General features: G+C 48.1%; 1 long non-coding RNA gene across 1 annotated transcript in view; it reads left to right on the forward strand.

The window, feature by feature from the left end:
* Positions 1-15223, forward strand: part of LOC144771596 (uncharacterized) — a 288041-nt gene that overhangs the window by 226967 nt on the left and 45851 nt on the right. The window contains exon 2 of the long non-coding RNA XR_013599381.1: positions 13918-14028. This is a non-coding gene — a long non-coding RNA (uncharacterized LOC144771596). The remainder of the gene's footprint in view (positions 1-13917; positions 14029-15223) is intronic.

Raw genomic sequence — 15223 nt, forward strand, 5'->3', positions numbered from 1 at the left:
CATCACCTCGGTGCCATCCGGATCTCGGCGCCCCACTGCAGATGAAGTGCCTCTCAACTATGAAACCACCACGGTGACATCCGGATCTTGGCGCGTTGTGCTGCCTTCGGCCTATTCGCACATCGGTCCGCTACTGACGCCATCTCACAGGCTAATGGGGCGACCCACGCCGAGTTTCAGCATTGTAGGATGACCACACCAGTACAGCAACTTGCTAGACATCACCTCGGTGCCATCCGAATCTTGGCATCTCAACGCCTAGTGGTATCTTCCATACAAAAAATATTGTTACGCTGCCTTTGGCCCCATTCGCACATCAGTCCGCAACTTAGACATCACCTCGGTGCCATCCGGATCTTGGCATCTCAGCGCCTTGTGGTGTCAGTCAGAAAATATTGTTGCGCTGCCTTTGGCCCCATTCGCACATCGGTCCGCTACTGACGCCATCTCACAGGCCAACGGGGCGCCCCACGCCGACTTTCAACATTGTAGGATGGCCACAGAAGTGCGACAACTTACTAGACACCACCTCGGTGCCATCCGGATCTTGGCGCGTTGTGCTGCCTTCGGCCTATTCGCACATCGGTCCGCTACTGACGCCATCTCACAGGCCAACGGGGCGCCCCACGCCGACTTTCAGCATTGTTGGATGGCCACACCAGTGCGGCAACTTACTAGACACCACCTCGGTGCCATCCGGATCTTGGCGCGTTGTGCTGCCTTCGGCCTATTCGCACATCGGTCCGCTACTGACGCAAACTCACAGGCCAACGGGGCGCCCCACGCCGACTTTCAGCATTGTAGGATGGCCACACCAGTGCTGCAACTTGCTGGACACCACCTCGGTGCCATCCGGATCTTGGCGCGTTGTATTGCCTTCGGCCTATTCGCACATCGGTCCGCTACTGACGCCGCCTCACGTACCAACGTATTTTCTCCGCATTTTATACCCGATGCCGCATAACAGGTCATGTGACTTGTTTATAAAACTTTTCATTGGTTCATTTTACTTTTGGTTTCCTAATGATGGAAGGCTTGATCATATGACCTAAAAACAACACTTTTCATTGGATGAAAACTTTTTTTTTTTCCCAAACGATGAAAGCCCCACCTTGTTTCTGGATGTTTCAGACTAAACTGGCGTCAGCATGAGAGCACCACCATCTCGTAGCTCCGTCGTGGTCATTCCGCGAGCAATCATGGCAGCCGCTCCCCACCAGAAGCCTGCAGGAGTCGGAGCCCCCAAAACTTTTGATGAATTCTCAAGGCGGAGGGGACGCTTTCGAGAATGGGGTCCAAGACCTAGCAGACAAGCGTCCGATTTCCAAGGTGTCCCAGGGCCATTTCAGTGGACCAGGCCCAAAAAGGAAAGAGCCTGCCGCCATTTTGAGAGTCCTGTGACAGCCGCCTATCGCTGCACCGCAAGAGTGGGCGCAACTCAGCTGAATTGCGGCTTTTGACACAGTGGACCAAAAACGGACGGAATGGCAACTGAAACGGTAAAGGGGCGCCCCACTACAACAGATGACACTCCACCTGGAGAGGCCCGTTCACGCCGCCTCCCCCGGGGCGCCCCACGCCGTTATTCGGAGCAGCATTGTAGGATACCAAAACCAGTGCGGCAACTTACTGGACATCACCTTGGTGCCATCGTTCTGCTGCCTTGGAACTATTCGCACAACAGTTTGCTACTGATGACCCACCCCCCGCGACGCCCCACGCCGTTATTTGCTGGGTGGCAACTTACTAGACATCACTTTCGTGTCATCTAGATTTCGGCGCGTTCTGCTGCCTTGGAACTATTCGCACAACAGTTTGCTACTGATGACCCACCCCCCGCGACGCCCCACGCCGGAAATCTGGACGTTGTGCTGCGTTGGGACTATTCGCACAGCCGACCGCTACTTCGTTGTTTTTCCCTAAAAATGTTTATATGTTATTACTATTTTTGTTTTCTTGTATATATTTATAAATTATTAAAGTTTTATAATCTTACTACTTTGTCGGAGTGCTATATATTTTTAATGTGACACATAATTGTAAAAACTTTGATGTACAAAGAGTCATCCCTGGAATCTTCCGCTTCACGCTCGGTCCCCTCCCCAATCACAATACAGGATGGTTTTCAGATAATAGCAACGCTTCTGCTGTGACGGATCTCATCGAGTGTGGGCCTTGATCTACTATAACTCCTTTGAAGAGGGGTGATTCTTTACAGCTGTGGCCATAAACTACATCTACAGGGCTAGCTGATAGCCTAGGACCGGCCTGGACAATCGGACACAGAGGAAAAGGAGTGTCAGAGGGTGCGGTAGTGAATAGGGCGAAAGGGAGGTGTCGGGCGGGCACAGGGTGTGATTCTCAGGGAAGAGCAGCGCAGATGGGGGGAGGTTTATTACCCATGCATAAGACAGAGAGCGGGGGTGACCACTGCCTGGGTGAGATGCTTGCGAGGGTGGGGAGCCATGCTAAGGATCGACAGCGTGCACAGAGTGGGTCTGGTCAAGGCATCTAAAATGGCTGCCGTGCACGACAAAAGTGTGGCATTTGAAAAAAGACAAGATGGCGCAGACAATGTTTTTCAACACTTCCTGATTTCCTTCGAATCGAACGTTAACAGACGTTGGGGCATATTACCAAAGTTAAGCGATATTTATCCCTAACGATGCATTGCAAAGATTTTTTTACCGTCAGAAATTATCGCAGATAAACCTTGCTATTATCAAGGTTTATCGCAAATACGATAAAAAACGACCGCAATGCATTAATATCGCTGAAAACTCAGCGATATTCATGCATTACCGAGCTAATGCTCTTAGCCATGTTATCCACCTCCCATTGGATAACATGGCTAAGAACTGCTCAGGGCAGCTGTTACTTTTTGGAGATATTCGCGCTTATCTCGAATATTTCCAAAAGTTGATAATAGGAGATAGCGATGTTAGCGACTGTTTCCAGTCGCTAACATCTTGGCATGCCCACTTTGCATGTCATTAGTGATAAATATCACTCACATGCAAAGTGGGGCCCAAGATGGTCGCTATCTCCTACTAGCCGTCGCTAACTGGTGTTAGCAACAGCTAGGTAATACAGATATAATTTTATCTCCGCGAAGCGGAGCGCTGTTACAGATATATATCTTGTTTTTGAACGTTAATTTCTCAAAATGCACTGAAGCACATATATTGAGACCTAGCAAAGGCACATCGGGCTACCAGTCCCTAATATTTTACCAAGTTTCGTGCAAATCCATTCAGCCGTTCGATTATTATTATTATTTTTTTTTTTTGCCCCGCGGGCCCTTTTAAAACCTCCACATCAAACCTAGGGGGTCAGCAAGGATCTACTATGCCCCCTTATGGTCATTTGCCCCTTCGCTTTGGCCTCCTCTTGTCTCTCGATCCTACCGAGAGACAAGATGGCGGCCGCTACGTACTGTTTGGAATGTTTACAGACACCGGAGAGCCAATCAGCTTCGCTTCGCAAAGCTCCGTAACGCAAAAAGTACGCGAAGCGGTGCGCTGTTACAGATATATATCTTTTTTTGAACGTTAATTTCTCAAAATCCACTGAAGCACATATATTGAGACCTAGCAAAGGCACATCGGGCTACCAGTCCCTACAATTTTGCCAAGTTTCGTGCAAATCCATTCAGCCGTTCGATTATTATTATTATTATTATTTTTTGCCCCGCGGGGCCCTTTTAAAACCTCCACATCAAACCTAGGGGGTCAGCGAGGATCTACTATTCCCCCTTATGGTCATTTGCCCCTTCGCTTTGGCCTCCTCTTGTCTCTCGATCCTACCGAGAGACAAGATGGCGGCCGCTACGGACTGTTTGGAATGTTGACAGACGCCGGAGAACCAATCAGCTTCGCTTCACAAAGCTCCGTTGCGCGAAAAGTACGCGTCCTGGAGCGCTGCCCGGTCCGCTGTTACAGATATATATCTTTTTTTAAACGTTAATTTCTCAAAATCCACTGTAGCACATATATTGAGACCTACAAAAGGCACATCGGGCTACCAGTCCCTACAATTTTGCCAAGTTTCGTGCAAATCCATTCAGCCGTTCGGGCTAAAAGTGAGGCCAACCGCCCTATGGAAAACTCAATGTTAAAAACACGTTTTGGGACCCCCCTTTTTTCTCGACCCCCCCTGGACGAACCCCCCCCCAATTTTCAGGGGCTGCTCAAAAACAAAATGTGCCATTTTCCTGAAAATTTCAGCCAATTCCGTCCACAAACGCCAAAGTTATTAGACATAGAATTTTCAAAAAACCCATAGAGAAAAAATCCTAACTATATATACCTACTGGCGACCGCCAGTAGGTAATATATATATATATATATATATATATATATATATATATATATATATATATATATATATATATAGCCAACAAAGTTTTGCCACAAGAAGAGAACTTTCCTGCAATGCCTTCTGGTCTTCTGGGTATTCTGGTACTTGCAGTTCCTTATTATTAAAACACAGTGGTTGGTGCCATGATTCGTGCAAATTAAAATTTATTTTTTGCCCATGTGGGTTCCTGAAAGCAGAAAACACTGCTTGCGCTGTATTCGATCACCTGCAATATCGGACTCTCATGCCCTCTCAGCTCTTCTGTCGATAGTGCTGCAGGGCCGCGAATCTGCAGCGGGGCATTCTTGCGGTTAGGCTAAAATCCAACAAAGTTTTGCCACAAGAAGAGAACGCCACTCGCATGAGAGTAACTCCTTTTAATTGCAGAATTCAGCAAACACACTGCTTCTTATTTCATGGAGCATCTTGAGCCAAACGCGTTTCGGAAATCCATCTTTCCTTGCTCACTGGCAGACACTTGTTACGGCTGCCTATAGGGATCCTGCTTTATACACTTCAAGTTCTTGCCCGAGTGGGCGTTCATAAGTCCCCGTCTCCGTGGGCGTTCATACCTCTATGCCTTCTGGTCTTCCAGGCATTCTGGTACTTGCAGTTCCTAATGGGGTGTTTTATGGATTTGTTTTACTGGCGTTTTGAAAACGGACCCCACTGGGGGAATAATGAGCCTGTTATCAGAATTACAAGGACCAGCATGCCTTCATGGAATCCACCTGGGTGTGGCATGTAATTATCAGCGCATGCGTTTAAATGGTTGTGGCAATGCTGTTCTGTTTCACTATGCTTTCCCCCGAAGAAGGAGTCGTAAGACTTTGAAACGCGTTGGGATGTCAATTTAAACTCTGGACTGTGTAATACTGCAACGCTCTAGTTGATGCACGCACAGGCACCCCTACATCCGCAGGCCAGGCGTGGCCTGCGGGGTTAAATAAAAGGAGGACGGGTGCTCGTGCACGTCACTTCCGACTACCACGCTGAGTGCGCCTGAGTCGTTCATGGTGCGCGATCTGCCCCTGCGCAAGCGACTACGTTCTGTACATGGCCTCCTGAAGGCCTCAGCACGCCCAACATTACATTGGCGATGAGCGGAGGGGGCCCAACCCTCACCCGTTCACCGGAGGTCTGTCGGAGCTGTCCGCTCCCTTCCGCGGTGTCTACCGCGTGTCTCCTGGCTGCGTGCCTGCCTCCACGGCGCCGGCCCGCCCTTCCCTGCTCTCCTCACCTTTGCCCGGGTGTCCTCCCTGCGGCCGCACACGAGGGAGAGGGAGAGACGCTGACACTGCTGCCTTGGCTGCCCCGCTGCCTGCGACTGGGTGCCGGGTTGTCCCGCTTCCTGCATGGCCCGCGGCCGGTGCCGCACCTGCCGTCTCCCACGCATCCCGCGTGGTTGGAGGAAAAGTCACCCTGCCATACCTCACGCATCTCGCGTGCACCGCGTATTTTGGCCAACGACAGGCCTGGAGGCTCCTGTGGTGGTTTGGGAGGTGATCCATTGGCAGACAGGCGGCCGGAGAGAAATCCTGGAGGGGACCACGCCCACCACATCGCTGGCAGCATGCTGACCGCGTGGCAGGACTGAGGTAGGCCGCACTGCTACCGCACGGCGCCGCAGAAAGGCCAGACAAGGGGTGAAACACAGGCGGAGACACACAACATCTCGACTAGTGAGGGGCAGAACAGACTCCCGGTAAACTTCATCTACACGTAGAAACTCCATTATCATGGGGGACGGTGATCCACCTGCACCCGTCATTAACATCCCTTTTCAGCACGCCGCAGCAGGGGTGCTGCCACCATTCAGTGAGGCGGTAGACCCATCCACGGCCTCGCCGCGGTGGAAGATATGGCTCGAGAGGCTGGAGAACTACTTCGTGGTCACGAGGGAGACGGACAATGCGGTGAAGAGGTCATTACTACTTCACTACGCTGGGGACGAGATTTTTAGACTGTTCAAACACCTACCCAATACGGGTGCGGCAGACAGCTATGACGCGGCTGTTGCCGCCCTTAACGGTCATTTTGATCCCCAGCTGAATGTGGACTTTGAAGTATTCAAGTTGGGGCAAGCACGTCAACGGGAGGGTGAGTCGATGGACCAATTTCACACCCGTGTCAGAGAACTAGCCAGTTCCACCGACGAGGATCAACCAAGGGCCATAAGAAGACAGATCATTCAGGGGTGCCGAGACAAGACTCTGAGGGGGCTGATCCTACGCAAACCAGGGATTTCACTGGAAGACATTCTCATCCTGGCCAGATCTCACGAGCTCTCGAACGTCAGAGCCACGGCTATGGAACAGGCCTTACACAAACCCCCAGTCAAAACCGAAACCATTAAGGTAGAACGCGCAGATGCCGTGCGGCCCCGATCACGTGGTCCGCCACAGAGAGGACCCAGAAGAGATCCGCCCCAAGCCCGCTGCGGATATTGCGGCCACGAGCCCCACGCGGCCAAGGACTGCCCGGCCCAGGGGCAAACATGTGCGAGCTGTGGAATCCCAAACCATTTCGCATCGGTCTGCCGCAGGAAGAACCAGCCCAAGAACTCTAAGAGGTCATGGACGCCCTCCAAGGTCGTTCGCCAACTGTCACTGAACGACCCACCCCTGGCGAAGGCGGAAAAACACCTACCCACGGTGTACGATGACTCGAAGTCGGAGGATGAAGAGGCGTACGCCATTTCCTTTACACGGGAGCTCAAGCGACGACGACGGCCCCAACCAACCTGCATTGTACAGATGGGAAACAACGAGGTGAATGCAGTCATTGATACGGGCGCCACCGTTAATGTCTTGGGGCTGCAAACATTTAACAAGCTACGCCCACGGCCCGAGGTGCTACCCTCTAAGACAAGGATTTTCGCCTGCGGAGCAGACACACCGCTACCCCTCAAGGGAAAAATCATAATACCCATCCAGGCTGATGAGTCCGAAATTACAGCGACGGTCCACATAATTGACCGAGAGGCTGACACTGTGCTGAGTAGTCACACAGCGGAGGACTTGAAACTGATAGCATTTGCCAATCGCATCAGAGCACACCAAGTGGATGAGCTATTAGAACGATTTCCTGAACTCTTCAGAGGCCTGGGGTGCATAAAATGCGAACCTATCAAACTTCACATTGACAAATCCGTCGCTCCCACAGCGTTGCGCCACCGCTGGATACCCTTCCACCTTCGCCCACTAGTGGAAAAAGAACTGGAGAAACTAGAGGGCCTAGGTGTCATAGAGAAAGTAACAGGACCCACCCCATGGGTCTCGCCCATGGTCATTGTAGAGAAGCCAAAGCAGCCGGGCGAAATCCGCCTGTGCATAGACATGCGGCTACCAAATACAGCCACCCGGAGGGAGAGGCATCTGACCCCCACCATGGATGACATTGTGGCCGATGTAAACGGGTCAAAGTGGTTTTCTAAAATTGATCTCAACGCTGGATACCATCAATTACCACTAGCAGAGGAGAGCCGGTTCATTACCACCTTTAGCACTCATCTTGGCCTCCGGCGCTACAAGCGCTTAAACTTTGGCATCTCTTCAGCGGCAGAGGTGTTCCAGAACACGATCAGAGAACTCTTGTCTGGATTGCCGGGGGTGATAAATGTCAGCGATGACATTCTGATACACTCCGCCACCGCGTCAGAACACTATAAGCACCTCCGGGATGTCCTGAAGAGACTGAGCACCTACGGGGCAACGCTCCACAATGACAAATGTCAATTTTTCCAACCTTCTATTGAGTTCTTCGGTTATGTCTTCAACCAGGAGGGAATTCAGATCGACCCAAGGAAGTCCAAATCCATAAAGGATGCTCCAGCGCCAAAATCCCCGACGGAGGTGAGAAGCTTCCTCGGGATGGCCACCTACTGTGGCCGATTCATACCGGGCCTAGCCACTCGAAGCGAACCCCTCCGAGCACTGACCAAAATGGAGGCCACGTGGCAGTGGGGCCCGAAAGAAGACTACGCATTCCAGGGAATCAAGGATGCTCTCCTGGAGAAGGCTACACTCTCTTACTTTGACCCCGCAAAACGCACAGAGGTAATCGTCGACGCCAGTCCGGTAGGCCTAGGCGCTGTCCTCACCCAAGAACATGAACCGGACAATGGACAGCATTGGCATTCGCCAGCAAGGCCTTGACCCCAACTGAGACGAGATACGCCCAGATAGAGAGAGAGGCTCTCGCTATCAAGTGGGCCTGCAGCCACTTTCACTTATATCTGCAAGGACACTCCTTCGTCATGGTCACTGACCACCAGCCCCTGGTGCCCCTCTTCAAGGGAACTGCCCCACACCCACCACCTCGCATTGAACGATGGGTGATTCAACTCGAGATGGAGGTGGTATATCGCCCAGGGGCCAAAAATCCCGCTGACTACCTGTCACGTCACCCCTCACCACAGGAGCCAGAACCTGTGGATGACGACTGCGAGGAGTACGCTCGATGGGTTGCCCTCACCTCATGCCCACAATGCATGACGATAGAGGAAATCAAGGAGGCGGCCACTGCTGACAACGTCTACATGAGGTCGCTTCAGGCAGTTCCAAATGGTTCCTGGGCTGATTACCTATGACCACCCAACTCCTGGACGGCCGAAGATAAAGAAGCGCTCACGAAGATCTTGCGCAACAGGCACGAGCTAAGTGCCACGGAAGAAGGGGTGTTACTCAGAGGGTCACGACTAATGATACCACAGAGCTTAAGACACCGGGCCACGCAACTCGCCCACGGTGGTCACCAAGGCACGACGAAAATGAAGGCGCGCATGAGGGAGAAGGTGTGGTTCCCCGAGCTGGAAGTTATGGTGGAGGAGTACGTGAAGAACTGCATGTCCTGCCAGTTGACAAGCGATCCTGAGAGACCCGCTCCAATCATCACGGAGGAAGCCTGCACAGCCCCGTGGACCAATGTCACCATCGACTTTGGCAGTTTCCTGGGGGAAGCACACACGTTGGTGGCCATCGATTCTTACTCCAAATACCCTCTGGTAGAGAGAGTCACCTCCACTGCGTTCACACATGTAGGGCCGGCACTGGAAAAGATATTCTCTATGTTCGGATACCCTGCTGAAATACGGAGTGATAATGGTCCGCCATTCCAGGGGACCGAGTTTGCCACGTTTCTCAAGGCCAGGGGCATTCTACTTCGACGGATCACACCTCAGTGGCCCCAGGCTAATGGGGACGTTGAGAGATTTATGCGGACCCTTAATAAGGTGTTCCGGATAGCGGTGGTAGAACAAGCCGACCCTGAAGAGAGAATGCACGACTTCTTACGGGAATACCGGGGGACCCCCCACTGCACCACCCAGAGGAGCCTGTGGACCCTCATGTTCCAAGGACAACGCAGAGACCTCCTTCCCACTGTCCTGGGGTAGACACCTGACAGGACCAATACAAACGATACACAGGAACGGAGACGGCAAAGCAACCAGCGAGCCAGCCGACGCCGGAGAGCCCGGCCAAGACACCTAAGCCAGGGGGCCAGAGTCATTATACGAAACAGACACCCTGGGGGAAAGTTCCAAACTCGCTATGAGCCAGGCACCTGGACGATAACCGCCACGAAAGGCACCATGGTCACCGCAAGGAAGGGTGAAGAAGAAGTATCGAGAAACACCTCCTGGTTCAAAGTGGTACCTCCCGGGCCGAGACAACATCCGCAGACCGTGGATGAAAACAGCAAACCGCCCATGGCTATGGTACAGGAGGAGGAGGACAACTCAACACCAGGGAGTCAGATGGAGAGATCCGAGCCGGAATGTGTGTCCCCTACAGTATCGAATACCATCAGAAGCACACCCCAAAGTATGGAATGTGGCCGGGGCAACATTCAGAGGTACAATCTGCGGCCTAACCCACCGCCGAGTCCGAAGTTAAAGGACTATGCCTGTTCGCTGAGACCCTGAAGCCACCACCAAGGGACATGCAAGTACAGAGGCATATTGTTTGAACTCTAAGTTTGATGTACCCACTGTCCAGCCGCTGAAAACATTTATATAGTTGGATAGGGATGTAATACTGCAACGCTCTAGTTGATGCACGCACACGCACCCCTACATCCGCAGGCCAGGCGTGGCCTGCGGGGTTAAATAAAAGGAGGACGGGCGCTCGTGCACGTCACTTCCGACTACCACGCTGAGTGTGCCTGAGTCGTTCATGGTGCGCGATCTGCCCCTGCGCAAGCGACCAGGTTCTGTACATGGCCTCCTGAAGGCCTCACTACGCCCAACATTACAGACTGAGCAAACTGTTGCAAATAAATTTGTGGTGTAAGCTACTCTGCTGCTGGCTTGTTCTTACCTCAGGGCAACGTGTGATGAATTTAAATGCGGTGGTCCGGACGCAAAGAACTTGCCACTGCCTGCCGGTGGGGCCTCTCGACGGAAAGAAACTTCACGTCGATGCAAAGGTGCAGCAGATTGAATAATGAAAGTCACAGCAGCCGCGGCCTGGGGGCCCACTGGGGTGTTTTATGGATTTGTTTTACTGGCATTTTGAAAACGGACCCCACTGGGTGAATAGTGAGCCTGTTATCAAAACTACAAGCACCAGCATGCCTTCATGGAATCCACTTGGGTGTTAATGTAATTATCAGCGCATGCGTTTAAAGGCTTGGGGAAATGCTGTTCTGTTTCACTATGCTTTCCCCCGAAGAAGGAGTCGTTAGACTTTGAAACGCGTTGGAATGTCAATTTAAACTCTGGACTGAGCAAGCTGTTGCAAATAAATTCGTGGTGTAAGCTACTCTGCTGCTGGCTTGTTCTTACCTCAGGGCAACGTGTGATGAATATATATATATATATATATATATATATATATATATATATATATATATATATATATATATATACAACAAATGTAATTAATTGTAATATGGTAAGCACAAGTAGTAATGATGGATGTTTCTGAGAGCAGAAATTGAAGCATATATGATGTGTGCTTTTCATTTTTAAATGGCACAAGTGCATATTTAGGAGCTGAATATGTTTGATGCAAAGAAAAAATCCACAGTGAAAACTCTGTCATGCAGTCATGCAAACACCGCCAAGAGACACATTTATTTTACCCTAAAGTAAGATGAATCATGGGATAAACTAATAAAGTTCACTATTTGTGTAAAGAAACTCAAACAAACACATTGAAGAAAAGCTCCAAGTATTTTAATTGCTTCCATTCATAATCACAACTTTTGTGCAAAGTTGTTTGAATCATTAGCAAATAAAGAGAAAAGATGCCATTTTCATTTCATTTCATAGCAACACAAAAGAAAAGAGTTTGAACTGTTTGTTCCAACCATTTCAACAGAACATATGAACAATTGTACATTATGGAACATGCACAGTATTCAGAAGCAAAATACATGGTGGCGTTATGATCCATGAAGTGTGAAAATGTTACCATTATATATTTGCAAGGTCAGGATAAGTCTTCAAAAAAGGTAAAAAAAAAGAAAGCATCCAGTGTACTCTGAGTAGGAATCTCACCATAGATCTTGATAATGCAAGTTTTGTTTTTAATGTGCATTCCCAGAATGAGAATGGTGCCAGAAAGAAGACTTTCATGATTGTGTGATTAGCATCTTAATTTGCAACATTTACAGATAAGAAGGTCTGGCCCCAAACAAACTGAACCTAGACATGAAGTTCTCTGAGAAACAGGGAATCTTCCTGAAATAGCTAATATTTGTAGTCGATGGCACCACTATCGGCTGAAAAAATAGCCAAGCTACTGAAAATCAACCAAGTTGGGACTATCTCTCGGTCAGAGTTTTTGCCCTTGAACTTATTGGCAATCACATTTCAATATCAAGAGATGCCTAAAATAATTAAAGTAATAGGGTTTCTTGCAGATTTGAGGCTTTTACCTGGAATCTGTTCCTGTATTCAAGAGGGAATAAGCTTTCTGACACACTGGAGAATCTGATACTAGCGTCTCATGGCTCTCTAATCTATAGGGGTATGACCTGCAAAAAAAGGTTAGCTTGATGCCTAGTGAATAGAGCTAGGAAAATCCACTAGAAGTATTACCTTTGGGAGAATAAATATAACACCTAAAGCTCTCAAACTCAGCACAGTGATGTTCAAAAACTGCCTTTTTAGAGTAGACTCTTTTTGAGGATTTGGGGAAAGAATTCTGATTCCAATTAGAATAGAAAAAAAGGCTCAATTTACTATAATCTAGTGAGGTTAAAAAAATGGGACATTTCTTAAGATAGTGGGGCATGAAGGGTGGTGAGATTATGAATTCATTTGAATATAAAATGTGGCCTAATGTGATTCCACATCATCACAAAATGAAATATCTGAATTGTAGAAATGTACACATATCACTAGGAAATAAATCTGAAGTCCCTGATTTGTCAGGATTTTATTAGGCCTGGGTTTGAGTATCCTGGAGTAATCTGAGTAATTTTGATAATTCTGTGCTACTCTGTGCTACTCTTTGATATGGAATTACCGATGATTACATGATTACTCTTGATCGTGTAATTAAGAGCAATTTGGGGGAAAAAATCCTATTGCGACAGCCCATTTAGCAAGTGTGAGCAGCTGCCTGTGCTCGAGATTTGTGCCCTGCTGTATTTAGTGGTGTCTTAGCATTCAAAATAGATGCAAGAATGCATTTTCTGCTTAGTAAATAGCTCTAAATGCTGGTAGTATACTGGGAAAAATCCTACCCCAAGAGCAAATTTAGCAGCCAATTGCACTCTCTATTAGTGTTCTGTTGCATTTAGCACTATTTCATAGTGCAAAATGAATCCTCACATCCATTTTGGGTGTATTTTGGGGACATTTTTGCACTATGAAATAGTGCTCAATGCAGAATTTACTCTTGTTGCATAATTCAATCATAATCTTGTGGAATTCTTAGGTAATTCTGCGTGATCACACTACATGGAAATATGCAAGTTACTCCCACCTTTAGTGTGTCTCACGTATGTCTACTTACCTGTCAAACCATTATGCATACCAGGATGTTTTCTTCCATTTTCTTACCTTGTGGCGACTGATTAGCACCACGATGAGCATGTGCATATCTACCTTGGGAGACACCACTATTGAGCATGTTGGACAAGCAATCAAGGCGACGCATTGATCCATACATCCAAATGAATTGCGCATTTTATATTGTTTATTTTGTATTTCTTACATTTGTCTTTTAGGTTAGTTTTTTACTCTCCTTTAATCAGGTATCTTTTAGGGGAATGCCTATGCTACACAACATGTGTTAGGTGTAGGGGCGAGCTATATAAAGCCTTTCTTTTAGGTCCTGAAGAAGCGTTGTGGATCCTTTTGGTCCATCAGATGCGAAACATGTCGACCTGACCATGCTCACTGTTTCAGACTACTGGGGTACATTATCAGCCTCCAGTAGCCCTAACCTTATCATGTTTTTTTTTTAACCATGCCAAGAAAGCCACCATATTAAACTTTACCTAGGTATCTCTTAGCCTTTTGTAACTTCCCTCACATAACAACACACATTCACTCCACCCCACATACTCTTGATGCACTTACATACATTTTTCTCATCATAGGCCAAACCAATTAAAAGATCACCACTGAAGCGACCCTCTGTGGGGCCCGTAAGGCATTGCAGCACCGGCCAACCGAGGAGCACGCCTGATGATGAAGCATGACCTCTCCCGGTATGTATGAAGGCACCAAGAAGTAACCCTTCTTCACCGTCCCACCTTACATTCCTTTCCTAGTTTGTTATATTAACAATTTTAGAGCCTGGGTACTGGACCTTTATTGGCTCCTAGTCCTCCCTCCTTTTTGTTGAAATAGTTTTTATCATTGTCACAAATTACTCCTGCAAAACCTTACAGAAGTAGAATATCCAGCTCACATGAATTTGTACATGTTCCCATGCAATTTTTTGTACTTTCTGGTGAATGCTAGGTAACATTTTATGTGCAACCTTAATACATGTTATCAGTATTTATTCATTGTTTGAGGCTTGCAAGACCTGGAGGATGGAGACTAAAGTATATTCCAGAATGCCACTATATTGTGTAGATTAATGCTGCAGAGTTGAAGAAATACCCAACTTTCTCCAAGGTCTAAGGTAATGATTTCAGACACTGTTATATCAGATTATATGATGGTTTGACCCACTCCTGATTTTTTTAAAGTAGTGGATAGTGAGAAAGGAACCAGTACACAGCAGTGCCGTCCTGAGCCGTCAGGAGAAAGCAGTAGGCTGATATCTGATACTGCCTGGCACCTGAATCCACATCTACCTGACAGTCTTGGTATTAAAGAAAAAAGTTTTCTGAGGCTGGGACACTTCTGTATCTGTCCATGGGATCAAACGAAAAGAATCTGGTATAGCCATAGTGCTTTGCAAAAAAGGAAAGAAAAGGAATAGAAGATCAAATTGTCAGCAGGAGTCAAGAATGATTGGTGCAGATTCCAGTATATCAGTAGAATTAAAGCCCATTTATTATGTTAAAAATAGCAACTGTGAGTGTTGATTGCGAACCACTTGAACTTAGAATATGTTGACAGTTGAGCACCTTATCTGGCACCAGACTGTGCTGTGCTTGTGTTGTTGGTGTGACCATGAGTGTATAATATGTCAGCTGTTTGAGCTAGCGACTTGCTTTCTAGTGCTACTGTACTAGAAATCAGTGATTACTGATTGTTGCAAAGGCCTGTAGTAGAGTAGTGCGTACAGGATGGTTTACTGATGTTTGTCAAGATGCAGCACTTTGGCAATGTTGTTTCACCGAAGGGCTTTAAGTATTTAATAGTTTGCCTGAACCAGAGAGAGAGGGAAAAGTGAGGGAAGAAATCGAGGCTTATAAAGCTAATATTTCAATGATATAAAACACATAT

The sequence above is a fragment of the Lissotriton helveticus genome, chromosome 1_1 (assembly GCF_964261635.1).
Source record: "Lissotriton helveticus chromosome 1_1, aLisHel1.1, whole genome shotgun sequence".
NCBI lineage: Eukaryota > Metazoa > Chordata > Amphibia > Caudata > Salamandridae > Lissotriton > Lissotriton helveticus.